The 12,678-nt window shown below is 40.6% G+C and overlaps 1 long non-coding RNA gene across 1 annotated transcript in view; it reads left to right on the top strand.

Annotated features, from left to right (window-relative positions):
• LOC138153492 (uncharacterized) overlaps positions 1 to 12,678 on the top strand; it is a 604,705-nt gene that overhangs the window by 500,154 nt on the left and 91,873 nt on the right. The window lies entirely within an intron of this gene.

Below are 12,678 nucleotides of genomic sequence, written 5' to 3'. Positions count from 1 at the left end.
CCTGCAAAGCAAAGAATCAACCTCTTTTACATACAAAAAAAGAACAAGAACATTAAATAACAAGGTTTTATTACAAGATATGAATAAAAATTTCCAGTTTTTAAATATAAAATACTAAAATCCCTACCTTTGTATTACAACTACTAACCTCACCAGCCTTCAGAGGTTTGAGATCACTACTGTTTAAAATGAGAAGGGAAGAAAATTGTTTTGAGAAAGAAAAAAAAATTCTTTATTTCTCTCCAAAATTGGGGGAAGATTAAAGGTATGAAGTAGATGAGTGAGGTTGTATTAAGATAGGTAGATTGGTTTTTAAAAAATACTAATATTGGTTTAAGAGACAGCATGACAGAGAGAGAGGGCCTTGAAACCAGAATGAATTACATGAAACTCTCACCTGACACACGTGGGCCGTGTATCCCTGGGAAGTTACTCACTATCTCAGTGTTCTAGGCAACCCTCTTAAGACTAAAGTTCTGGAGAAAGTGACAGACTGCACTGGTAAGGAGAGTTCTCTCTACCAATAAAATTATAAATTCAATCCCCATCCCTACTATCTTACATTTACATAAAAATCACAAAGTACTTTCACATGGATTATCCCATTGGTTCTTCACAACTTGAACAGGAAGGTAAGCTAAGTGAAGGCTTAGAGCTGGAAGAGAAACTTAGAGCTGAGGTGATCGAGTTCAACCTCCATCATTTTACAGATGAGGAAACTGAGGCCTGCAAAAATGAGGTGGCTTGCCCAAAAGTCACAGGGGTAGCAAGTGGCAAAGTGACATCTTTCAAACACAAGTGTTGTGATTCCATCCTACATTTTTTTCATTGGCCCATGCTGCAATCCAACTTAATTCAAGAATTTATTAACCTTTTACTACGCACAAAGCACCATTCTGTATACTATCAGTGCAAAGGTGAAAGTCAACACACATTGTCCCTGCCCTCAAGACACATACTAATGACTGAAGGAATGAAATTAATATATTAATAAACTAGATTCAAGACAGAATGTGATAAAGACAAAGGAGAGAAAACTCTTTCAAATAAATATATGGGATGCAAATATGTGTGTGTGTGTGTATGTGTGTGTGTGTGTGTATGAGAGATTGCTTTCAACTGGGAGTATCTCAAGGAGGGCTTCATGGAGGAGGTGATACCTTAGCCCTAAAGGAAAAGAATTTTTTTCTTTTTTTATGTCTTATTTATTTTATTTGTAATTTATGGAATATAACAAGCATTTCCATAACATAATTTAATTTCAAAAAATTAATGTGCATGAGTGAAGACATGGTGGGATTGTGTTTCTGATGTGGGGGACCACCCAGCCTTCATGAATCTGTGGAGTTAGGAAAAGACATGAAATGACCTGGGAACAGCAACACTTGGTTTGTCTGGAATATAAAGACCATGGAAATTTCTTAAAATAAGGATATAAAAGCAGGTTTGAGTCATTTTGAGGGGGTGGGGGAAGGAAAGTCAATCAGGTTAAAGACTTCCATCATCCCACAAGCAAACAATTATTAATTAGGGGGTGGGGGACAAGGAACAGTGTGTGTATGTGTGTGTGTGTGTGAGAGAGAGAGAGAGTGTGTGTGTGTATTGGGTCTTGAAGGGTCTTGAAGGGAACTAGAGGCTCTAATAGGCCAAGACCTCCAACAGGGTGAGGGATATTCCAGGCATTGGAGATGGCTGGAGAAAAGGGCACAAAGACCACAAGTGGAGTTCCATATGCAAGGAACAGTAAGAAGGGTGTTCTGACTGAATTGTAGAATTTATAAAGGGGAGTAAAGTTTATTAAAGGGTTGTGAGAGGGCTTCAAATGCCCTCCAGAAGAGGTATTTATATTTGTTCCTAGAGTATGATATTTTATCATATAGGTAATGGGGAAACAGTGAATGCTTCTGAGCAAGAAAGTGAAACATTCAACCCTGTGAGTACTAGAAAGATTATTTTGGTAGCTTATGTGGACACTGGATTGAAGTGATACTGGATAGGAAATAGGGAGATGAAAGTATATTTGGATGTAGAAGTAATGATGGTCAAATTGACTAGGATGAGAAAGGGGGGAGCAGAGGATTCCTTGTTCTCCCATCTTACAGATTTGTTCAACAGAGTTGAAGTGATTAGGCCAAAGACACACTAGTCAGTCCTGGAGCATTCGTTTGACTCCAAGTTCCCTGACCCAGTGACTGTGCTCTTTTCACTTCATCGTCCTAGAATTTTAACAGCTCAAGTGATTTGATTTAGAAGGCTGACTGATATAGATGCTCTCTTTAGAACTTCTTTTTAAAATGTGGTCAAAATCAGCACAACTCTTTTTGAGCCCCCATAATGGTATTTACAGGACGCTTTGCATCATGAAGCAATCATATAACTCTATGGGCCATGAAAGTAGTAGTTCTGAGAATCTGTAGTTTGTGACTCTGGTGTAAGAGGTGTTACCTGCTTCATAATATCTTAGGCTCAGTAGTCTCACCTGGATTTTATATACTTTTCCTTCGTGATCTGTTTTGCCTCTGAAATGAGAGACCTGGTTAATTCCAATTCAATCCACCACTACTCAACATGCATTAAGTGACTACTATGTACAAGTCTTCTAGGTAAGTAATGGAAATTTTTTTAAAGGCTATGACCCCACTCTATACTCTCAAGGAGCTCTTGACCTAATGGGAGTTGAAGGAGAGAATTTGTCCTACTGAAATGATTGAAATTGACTATCAAGGAAAAGGAAAGAAGTCTAAAAGAAAGGTCCAGAAAAGTGCTATGAGAAATATAAGGGGAAATAAATCTCACCAAAACTCCCTTATTCTGACTGAAATTCCTTTAGAAAAAAATAGTCTTAACTTTCACATATCCCTTCCATGCTTAGTGTTTGGGCAGCGATTACAAAGGAACAACCAGGAGTAGTGAGGATTTTGTTTGTTTATTAATCAAACAACAAATATTTATTAAATACCTACTGTGTGCCAGGAACTGGAAATACAAGTACAAAGAAAGAAATAATCCCTCTTCACAATGAGCTTAATATTCTAATGGGAGAATTTGCATTCTAATAGTTAGGTACATAAGGGCTGGGAGATAGTATAAGTCAAGTAGTGCAGAAACTGAATTACAGAGGACTATATGAGGCTGGAAGGATAAGTTAGATGGCCATATTTGGTGAGGTAGGCAGGAGGTCATGATCCAAAGGAATCAGTTGCAAGTGAGAAGAGTCAGGCTGAGATGTTAGGTTTAGGTCACTAAACCTAAGGTCCATAATGAAAACTTAGGTCCACAACACAGGAAGTCATACAGGTAGAGAGAGTGGCCTTCACAAGTAGAAATCACCATGGGAAATACTCGTCTCATGGTAGGTAGGCCATGGAGGGCCCAGGTCTGTAGGTTTGCACCCTAACAAGGTACTGAAATTAGCTCACAATTCCCCACTATGGGTTAAATTGAATAATATCTAGCAATGAGGGAACTGTCTCCCAGGAATACCAAATAGGTTTAATTTGTTGGGGGGAAATTAAGACAATTCCATGATCATGAGGTGAAACCATCAATGTTCATAAGTGACTCTGAGTGCTGACAGTTCAACATGCTTCGGGGAAAATCCATATTGAAACACTAGCATAATTGTTGAGAGCATTCCTGGTGAATTGTTGTGCTGATTTTATGTTGATGGATGTCAGAACATACACTAAACTATTAACCAAAGTCAAGTGGAACTAATGCTTAACTGTTCCACTACATTGTATGGGTAATTGATGGAATTGTTTTCAAAGGAAAGAGATCTGACTCTCTTAGAAAAGTCTGACTGAGAAAAATGGTTAGAAATGGGTGATGAGACTGACTAACGGGGGTCCTAGGTGGTGCAGTGAATTGATCACCAGCCCTGGAATCAGGAGGACCTGAGTTCAAATCCAGCCTCAGATACTTACTAGCTGTGTGACCTTGGGCAAGTCACTTAACCTCAATTGCCCTGCCCTCCCCCCTCCAAAAAAGCAAAAAAAAAAAAAAAAGACTGACTAAAGAAGCTTTGTTATTATGTTGCCCTCTCCCGTTTCTCTGAGTACGAGGTATGGGTTTAGCAGCACCTTAGACCACTGGCTTAATGTCCTATAGGGCCAAGCTTCAGTCCTCACACAGGACATCTTTGCTTCTGTTCTTTGGCCAACTACAGGCTGCACCTTTCCCATTAGCAATCATCATTGGAAGAGTGGTCACAAGAGTATAAATGGTTCAATGCAACTCCCCCCCCCCAAAGATAGTCACCATAGATATAATGCTGAAAGTGACTCCAGAATTCATCTGGAACAACCACTTCATTTCACAGTTGATATGACTGAGACCCAAAGAAGTTAATCATTTGCCCACTGTCACAGAAGTAGACAGTGGTAAAGCCAAGATTTGAATCTAGGTTCTACAACTCCATTCCAGTGTTCTTCTTTCAAACGAGCAACAGTCTAGAGAAAAGTGACCTGGCTTCTATTCTGGCCTCTATCACTAGTTAGATGTTGAAACTTCATCAAAACACTTTTCCTCTCTGAGCCTCAGTTTCCTTACCTGTGAGATGGGGATAATAATTCTTGAACTATCTTCCTAACAGGAGTGGTGTTGTTGGGAAAGCACTTTTCCTGATATTACAATGTTATAGAAATATGAGTTCTTGTTAATAGAGAATAACATGATTGTCTATCTAATTTCTATCATAGTGCCTAGGACATAGCAAGAGCTTAATACATGCTTATTGGATTGACTAGATTTATAGTTTAGCTCTCTGTTTTTGTGTCAACAGGGGAACTTATAGACCACAGTCTCCCATTGTGCTGGTAGCGCCAAATGGTCCAGGGGTCAGAATCTCAAATATTAAAACATTAGCCTGATGTTCTAACCCACCTTAGTAAGTGAACCCATTAGTATGACTTCACTATTTAATTTCAGAGAGGTTTCAACATGGATGTAAATGCTTCACATGTGTGGTAACTTGGGTACTCAGAAAGAACTATCAAAGGAACTCTTAGAGTAATGGTATAAGAAATTTAGAAATGTGTCTAAAGGTTTCATAGGTTAATGTGGAGAAGGGGAGATGATGGTAATTGAGGCAAAGTGAATTCTCTAGGCACCTCAGGCTTCTGTGGGCCCCTTTCTACATCCTATCATTCTTATCACTATCCTTTTCCTCCTGAAATTCTCTTTAGTTGCTCTCTGCCATGTCGCACCTACACTACCCTTTAAATCCTAGGTGAAGGCATAGCTCCTCCAAGAAGCCTTCATTGATTCAGTCTACTCACACTGATATTTTTCTGCTTTCTCTGTCCTCAATGCTTTATGTATCTTTCCTCCAGTACATACAGATCCCACTCTCTCTGAGATCTGACATCTCTCATTTCTCCTTCTTTATTACAGAATGCATTTTGTTGTTGTTGTTTCAATCATGTCCAAGTCTTCTTGACTCCATTTCTTGGCAAAGATACTGGAGTAGTTTGCCATTTCCTTCTCCATCTCATTTTACAGATGAGAAAACTGAGGCAAACAAGTGACTTGGCCAGGGTCACACAGCTAGCAAGTGTCTGGGGGCAGATTTGAACTCAGGAAAATAAGTCTTCCTCACACCAGGCCCAGCACTTTTGTTTACTGTGCCACCTAGCTGCTTTCCTTCACATTCCTCCCCCATTATAGACTGCATATCACCCTTTCAAGCATTTGATTATGCAAGGCGAGCTAGAAACTACTGAGACCAAATTTTTAGCAAACAGACCAGAATTTATACACCAAATGAGAATTGTTCCTCAAAGAAGTCAGCCTTGGACACTACACACTAAATAAAAACAAATTAATCTTCAGATTAAAGACTCTTTTTTTTTTCTTTTTGGACAGGGAGGGCAGGGCAATTGGGGTTAAGTGACTGGCCCAAAGTCACACGATTAGTAAGTGATAAGTGTCTGAGGCTAGATTTGAACTCAGGTCCTCCTGACTCCAGGGCTGGTGCTCTATTCACTGTGCCACCTAGCCACCCCTGAAGACTTTTATTTCAAAATCAAGGAGAGTTGTCTACAAAAAGTGAAGGGCTCCAGTGATTCAACCACAAACTCTGTCACCAAACATTTATCCTCCAACAGACTCTAAAACATCACCTTGAAAAGGCTATGCTTTTGTTTTCTCCTCCATAGAGCTTGGTTCTTACCTCCCATATGGCTACACACTGTTTGCCATATCACATGGCTGTGACTCTGACTTCCTCGATATTTGAAGACCTAAAACCTTGGCCTCTACCCTGGACATCTCCAGATACCCAGACCAAGTTTCATCAACTCATACCTCTAAGCCAATATTTCTTTTTGTTCTTTGTCTGACATTTCCCAGACTCTTCATCAGACAGGCTCAATGTCATTATTTCTATCCCCTCAGTTGTAAACTCTTGACTGCTTTCCTCAATTTTCAACCACACTACTCAGTAAGACAGTGGTTGTCTTTGTTAAGTCATCCAACAAACCTTAATTGAGCATACAGTGTATGCACAGCACTGCACCATATGCTATGAAGGCCTCAAGGAGTTATAAGACATTTCTTGCATTCATACCCTTCTCTTCCCTCCCATAACCCCAGTCCTGGCCCTCATCATCTCATACTATTGCAATAACTTCCTAATTGGTCTCCCTGACTCATGCTCTTCCCCCATTGTACTCCATTTTCCATTTAGCTGTGATTTTCCTAAAATGAAGGTCTAACCATGTCACATTGTCTACTCAATAAACTCTTGTGACTCCCTAATACCTATAGAATCAAATATAAATTATTCTCTTTGGCATTTTGTTCTTCATATATTACCGCCTTACTCCAGTTTCCCTACATGTCACTCCCCTCCACATACTCCACAGTCTAGCCATACTGACCTTCTTGCTATTCCTGGCATACCAAGTTCTGTCTGCCATCTCTGAGCCTTTGTAGTTGCTGTCTCCCATTCCTGGAAAGTTCTCCCTCCTCCTAGAGTTATTCTGAGAAAAGTACTTTGTAAAGCACAATATAAATGTGAGTTATAATTGTTATTATTGCATATGATTTATAGGTGGTTTGCATTTAATTTAATGGCAACCTTTGTAGAATAGAATCACAGAGCATTAGAGGTAGAAAGGATATTATAGTCTAAACTCCTTTTAAAAGTCAGAGAGCAGAAACCTAGAAAGAGAAAGTGACTTACTCAGGGTCACATAGTTACTTAGTGATATAGTACAGGGTAGAAGCCAGACTTTGTGACTCTTAGATACTACTATCATTTATTTTTCCATCTTTAAAAAAACACTGCATGCTTATAAGCAATCTTTATGAGAATATTAGAGAATATTCCTTGCACTAGAAGCAGAGAAGTGGGAGAGATGAGACATGAGCTAATGGAATACAGAAATAGAACTGGAGAGGGTCATCTCAGCTGTTTTCTGAGGCCACCATGGCCCCCAGATGTGAGTCTGGTTTAGGCTCTGAAGGAATGCTTCCTCTATGGGCTACTGTCTCTCCTACTTCTGGTCCTGAAAACACTTACAACCAGGATTGCCTTTGTCAAAGTGGAAGGAGGAAAACCTTTCCTTCACTCTGCTCTCCTTCCCTTTCCCTTGATAATTTCCCTTATCAATTTAAATACTTTCCCTCCCCTCCATCAGTCATTCTATACCCTTATTCTGACCTGGAGATGCCCAGGACCTCTCACTGTGGTACACTCCTCCCCCTAGTCAAAACCTTTACTTTTAAATATTTACATTCCTCTGTGAACCTTACCTCAACTTACCCACCCTGTGATCACTTACCTTAAACCCTGCTCTCTTCTAAGAGTTAATCTGATAAACTACTTCAAGCAAAGATGATAATAGTTAGCAGTCATTTAATGTATCAGCTTCCCAGGTAACATTGAGGTTTTAATAAGGTCTATAAGGTTTTGCCTCTAAAAGAGTAAGTAATGGTCATACGATCATAGATTTCAAACTAAAAGGGCCCTTGAAAGCTCATCTAGTCCAGTCCCCTCATTTCACAGATGAGACTATTAAAGCCCAGAGATTAAGTTATCACACCAAGGTCACACAAGTGGGAGTCCTAAGGAGTTGTATTTGAACTCTGGTCCTGTGATGGATGGGCCATTTCTGTGTAGGGAGGAAGGGGGAATATATTTTGGGGCAGAGAGTCCCCCAAATCATCCCCATTTGGATGGCTGCCTACTCCATATACATACAGGTAAAGAGTTGCATTTTGGGACTGAAGAAACTTTAGCTCCTCCCCAAACCTTTCTTGTTCATCCTTCCTTGGGCATGGCAGACTTCCTGATTGGGAAGTCTTTAAAGGGGAGGCAAACTGTGCTCTGAGATCATTCAAAAAGAACCTATGTATTTAGAGTGAAGAAGTCTAAACACTGGGTGTTATCCTCTGATAAATCATGCTTGATTCGAAGGTCAAAAGCATTACAATGCCCCATTTCATGGGGACACATGAAGACCGTGCCTGGGGGTGATAGTGGAAGACTTTGCAGCGTATAATTACACAGCCCCCTTCAACATCCATGATTGCCTTATGCCGTGCAGAACAATGTGTCACAGTTCGATACAGTCAAAGAGGGAATTTACGAGAGTCAGCAATTCCATAGGGCAAGTAGAACATATTTCAAAACGAGAAAAGGGGGAAAAGGGAGGAAAAATGGAAGGAAGAGGGAGGGGGTGGGAAACAGCCGATCAATTTACAAAGAGCCCATTTCTTTGCCACCCCATTGACCTTTCAGGTAAGACCTAATGCCAATTAGTTCGGTTATAAAGTCCATAATTCTTGTGGGATGGCCGTGTGCAGCACATGATCATTTTACAATGTTTGCCCTAATTTGCAGCCCCCAAACATGGACTCTGGTGGGGAGGGAGGTTTTCTGGCAAGCCTCAGGAGCAGCTGGAAGGAATCACAGAGAGCAATTACTGTCTGTGAGCAGCCACATCTGGAAAACAGCTCTTTGCAAGCTTTAAAAAGGCTTAATGAAAAATGGAACCTTGTGCTAGAATGGATGGGATTGGGGAGGAGGGGTGGATAAGAAGCAGGGGGAGAGTCCTCCCCGCCACCCCACCCAACTTGATTGAGAAGACAAGGATACAAAAAAAAACAGTAGACAAGGTATAAAACCAAATCCAGGGAAGGAGGGTGAATGAGTTGATGGGAAGGTGATCTAAAGGTGGGAAGATATCAACTCTCCCCCAACCCTTTTTCAATATCACACTTCTAAAAGGCAAGACATCTATGTAAGACTTGCCTTATGTGTCAGTAGATGATAGGATTTAGAGTTGGAAAAGAACCTTAGAGATTATCTAACGAACCCCTTCATCCTACATGTGGATCAAATGAGGACCAGAGAGGTGATGCAACTTGTCCAAGGTCACACAGAGAGTGAGGGGCAGAGCTGAGATTGAAACCCAGGACCTTTGACTCTAAACCCAACACCATTCCCTCTGTACCAAATTGCTGCTGCTCTTCCTCCTAAGTCAAGGCTATTTCAGCTTCAACACAAGATGGGGATATGACATGGTAAGTGCTGGGAGACCAGCACTTACCTCCCAAAAAAAGTCCTCCTCTACTGATGCAGAAAATTCCAATATTAGAAATTTATTCCTTTGTGTTAACAAACATTACTCCTTTTTCATGTTGTTTTTCAATCATTTCAGTTGTGTCACTCTTTGTGACCTTATTTAGGGTTTTCTTGGCAAAGATACTCGTGCGGTTTGCTATTTCCTTTTCCAGCTTTTTTATAACTGATGAGGAAATTGAGATAAACAGGCTAAGTGACTGGGGCCAGATTTGAACTCAAGTTCTCCTGACTCCAGGGCCAACTCTATCCACCATGCCACCTAGCTGCCTACCTAACTGCCACTCTTTTCTTATGTCCTACCTCTAAAGTGCTCTGGGGAGTGATGCCACATGAACTTCCTACCATCTTATTGTTAGTGGCTTTGGTTTCCCTCCCTGGAACTCTGTTTCCTTAATTATAAAATGAGAGGATTGAACTCAACCATCTCCAAGATCCCTCCTAGCTCTGATTTTAATTGTCTCTGTCACAAGGAAATTTGACTGTGTGAGAAAGCTCTGGGCACCTTGAAGAAGAGGTTGTCCTGAAAGACCGAGGAAAGAGTATAGAAAGGGAAACTTGGTGACAATGGAGGCACCTTTGTCCATTTTACTTTTTGCCTTGAGCTAACCTGAACCGATGTTTGAATTCATTGACTGATTCAGCAACGATGCTTAGGAGCCACAGTTCTAGGATGTTAGACACAGAGTTTGAAGAGACCTCAGAGCCTATCTAGTCTGGTCCCCACATTGTACAAGTTAGGAAGCTGAAGCCCTTGGAAATGAAGCGACTTAGCCAAGGAACCAGGTATCGGAGATGGAACTGGAACCCAGGGTTTTCCTCTAAAGTCCCGACTCCTTCCCCTGTACTACATTGTCTCCTATTAGTATCAAATTCAAAGAGAGTTGAATGGAACCCGAGGGGATCATATTGTCCTGCCTCCTACCCCATCTGCAACATTCCCATGAGGCTCCTCTGGCTCGGGCTTGAACGCTTTCATTGAAAACAGTCCCACTGCTTCTCAAGGCTACTTTTCCACTGTTGTACAACTCTAATTATTAGGAAGCTCTTCGTTACATTACAGACAAAATTTATTCCCCTGTAACTTCCATTCATACCTCTTGGGCATTACACAAAACAAATTTAATCCTTCCCACATTTGAAGAAAGCTATCAGAATATCTTTCCTATTCTTTTCACCTCCCACCTAAAAGTATCACCAGTTCCCTCAGCTGTTTCTCATTTGAAACAGTTTAATAAATAGAATAATAGAGTTTATTCTTGGATTGCTTAATCAATCAACAAGGATTTATTAAGTGCCTACTAAATGATAGACACTCTATTAGCCTTGGAATACAGAGAAAGAAAAAAAAAATTCAACCATCCCTGCCCTCAAGGAGCTTATATACTATCAGAGGAAATGGCATGTGCTTATATAAGTATATATAAGAAATATACAATCAGTAAAGGTTTGGGTTTTTTTGTGTGACAGAGAGGCAGCAGAAGCCTATCTCATAAAAAGTTAGCATTTATTATTACAAACCACTGTACATATGCTGACTCACTTTATCCTTACAACAACCTTGGGGGGAGGGAGTTAGGTCCTGTTATCTCCATTTTAAAGATGAGGTAACTGAGGCTGAGAGAGGTTAAGTGACTTGCCTAGGGTCACACAGGTAATAAATGTCTGAGGCAGGATTTGAACCCAGATCTTCCTCACTCCAGACCCAGTTACTCTGTCCACTGTGCCACCTGGCTACCTAATAAAGTCAGGAAATAAATGGTGCAGGGAATAGGATACTGGGCTTGTAATCAGGAAGAACTGAGTTTAAATCCTACCTCAGACACTAGCTATGTGACCCTGGATAATAACAACCTTTCTCAGCCTGATTTCTCATTTTTAAATGATCTATGGCCTCTCAAATCACATCCAGCTCTAAATCTCTGATCCTGTAAGTCTTAGTAACAATGGAGACACATTTCCTCTATTTCATTTTTTGCCTTAGTCTAACACAAGGGTGGAGAACCTGTGGCCTCAAAACCACGTGTCCCTCTAAGTCCTCAAGTATAGCCCTTTGACTGAATCCAAACTTCACAGAACAAATCCCCTTAATAAAAGGATTTGTTCTCTAAAAATTAGACTCAGTCAAAAGGTTGCACTCGAAGACCTAGAGGGCCACATGTGGCGTCGAGGCCATAGGTTCCCTGCCCCTGGGCTAACCTAAACCAATGCTTGCATTTATCAGCAGATTCAGGGACAATGGTTAAGAGCCACAGCTCTAAGATGTTATAGACAAAGAGTTTGAAGAGACCTCAGAGATCATTTAGTCCAGTCACTCTTCAGTGTGGTTTTCAAAAATCACAACAACCTGATCACAACCTACCTGTCCACCATTATCTACCACCAAAGGGGGGGGGGGGAGGGGAATAGTCTCAGCACAGAAAGAATCAATACATCATTCAATCAAAAAGAATTTATTATGGGGCAGCTAGGTGGTGCAGTGAGTAAAGCGCTGGCCCCAGAGTCTGGAGGACCTGAGTTCAGTTCCGGCCTCAGACACTTAACACCCACACAAAAAAACTAGCCATGTAACCTTGGGCAAGTTACTTAACCCCAATTGCCCTCCAAAAAGGCAAAAAAAAAAAAAAGAATTTATTATGTGTCTACCATGTCAGGCTCTGATATTACTACCTCTACTACTACTACTACTAATAATAATAATAACAATAATAGCAAAAACAACAGTGCCTGCCTTCAAACAGCTTATAGTCTATTGTGGGAGACAACATATAAATATATTAGTATTCAAAATTTTTTGCAATAAAATTTGGGGGAGGAGAGCATCAGCAACTGAGGGGGGAAACCTCTGGACTGGGAATCAGTAGTTCAAACTCCAGTTTTAACACTTACTATGCATGCAGTAAGACTAACTTCCAAGAACCTTGGATTCTCTAGCTGTAAAATAGAGGTGATAATACCTGTTCTACCTGCTTCATAAAGTTGTTGTGATGAATGCACTTTGTCAATTCTAAAGTGTTATAGGAATGTGAGCTAACATCCCTACTCCCCCCTTCCAATTTACTCAGTGGACCTCAAGGATACTTTGCCCC

Source organism: Petaurus breviceps, unplaced genomic scaffold, assembly GCF_028583685.1.
Source record: "Petaurus breviceps papuanus isolate PSGF00001 unplaced genomic scaffold, PetGlider_PUasm1.0 151, whole genome shotgun sequence".
Classification (NCBI taxonomy): domain Eukaryota; kingdom Metazoa; phylum Chordata; class Mammalia; order Diprotodontia; family Petauridae; genus Petaurus; species Petaurus breviceps.
This window is presented reverse-complemented; position numbering and strand designations above follow the sequence as displayed.